At 38.6% G+C, this 1,455-nt stretch overlaps 1 pseudogene; it reads right to left on the bottom strand.

The window, feature by feature from the left end:
• Positions 1–338: 338 nt before the first annotated feature.
• Positions 339–1,235, bottom strand: LOC148122458 (olfactory receptor 4A16-like; annotated as a pseudogene).
• Between the last annotated feature and the right edge of the window lie 220 nt (positions 1,236–1,455).

Raw genomic sequence — 1,455 nt, 5'->3', positions numbered from 1 at the left:
GGGGACAGTTGCTATGGGTGAACAAGCCCACCCTAGTCAATGTCAGCCTATCAGAAAATAACAGTTAAGTCTTACCTAACCTTTAACCAATTGTGATATATGATAAAATATTTTTAACTTTAAAACTGTAACTTTGTGACTACTTTGTGGTTTTGGTCTTTATAAACCACTTACAAAAATAGAAGGGGTCAGACTGTGAGGTAGAGGACCCCTACTAGCCCATACTTAATAAACAAAACCTTGCTTTCACATTCGGAAATGTGGTGGTTCTTCGGGATCCTTGGACTAGGAACAACACAAGGAAACATTCTTAATCTTCCCATAGTTAGTCCTGAATATCAAAGTTTTTCCATACAACTCTTCATCTCTGAATTTCTCAGTGTATATATTAAAAGATTTAACATGGACTGATAATTGTATAAATTATCATCAGGGATTTATCAATAGGAAAGTTGGAGACAGGTCTAACATACATGAAAATACAGGGAACAAAGAATAGGACAACCACCATGATGTGGGAACTGCAGGTGGACAGGGCTTTACGCCTCCCTTCCTCACTATAGGTCTTAAGAGAGTTTAGAATAATCCCATAGGAGACTAGGAGAAGGATAAAGACAGTCATACAAATTGCTCCACCGTTGGCAACAACAGTGAGGCCGATTAAATAAGTGTCAGTACAGGCTAATCCCAGTAATGGATACATGTCACAGATAAAGTGATCAATGACATTGGGGCCACAAAAGGGGAGGTTGTAAACAAAGATAACTTGAACAAAAAAGTGGGCAAAACCTCCAGCAAAGCTGCCAATAAGAGGAGAATGTAAACCCAACGATTCATGATGGTCATATAATGCAGTGGTTTACAGATGGCTACATAGCAGTCATAGGCCATGAAAACCAGAAGGAAAACCTCAGCACCAAGAAATAAGTGCTCTACAAAGAGATGGCCTATGCAGGCTGAAACTGAAATTGTTTTTCTGCTTCAGATCAAATCCATAATCAACTTTGGCGAGAAAGCAATGGAATAAATAGTATCCATGAGAGACAAACATGGAAGGAAGAAGTACATTGAGGAATTCAATGAGGGGCTGACAATCACTGTCCCCACAATGAGCAGGTTGCCCACCATTGTTGCAATGTAGATGAGTAAAAAATGACAAACAGTGCTTTTCTCTCTGCAGAATCGCCTGTGAGACCCAGCAGGATAAATTCTGTCACATTGTTGCTCTGCTCCATTTTCTTACAAGAGTAGATCCAGAGATAATACTTAAGGAAAACGCCTGTAATGAAATTGTGAACACAGCCAATAAATATTTTTCACTGACAGCAGTCTTAGTTTTTAGATGCAAATTCCAACTGAGTTTTTAAAAGCACGTACCAAATTCCTTTTCCATGGATCATCACTGATATATTGATAACTACTATTTCTCTTTTGATGATTTTGTTGAATCCCCTG

Source organism: Myodes glareolus, chromosome 3 (assembly GCF_982192425.1).
Source record: "Myodes glareolus chromosome 3, mMyoGla1.1, whole genome shotgun sequence".
NCBI classification, from domain to species: Eukaryota; Metazoa; Chordata; class Mammalia; order Rodentia; family Cricetidae; genus Myodes; species Myodes glareolus.
Note: the sequence above shows the minus strand (reverse complement) of the source record. Positions and strands in the feature narration are given on the sequence as shown.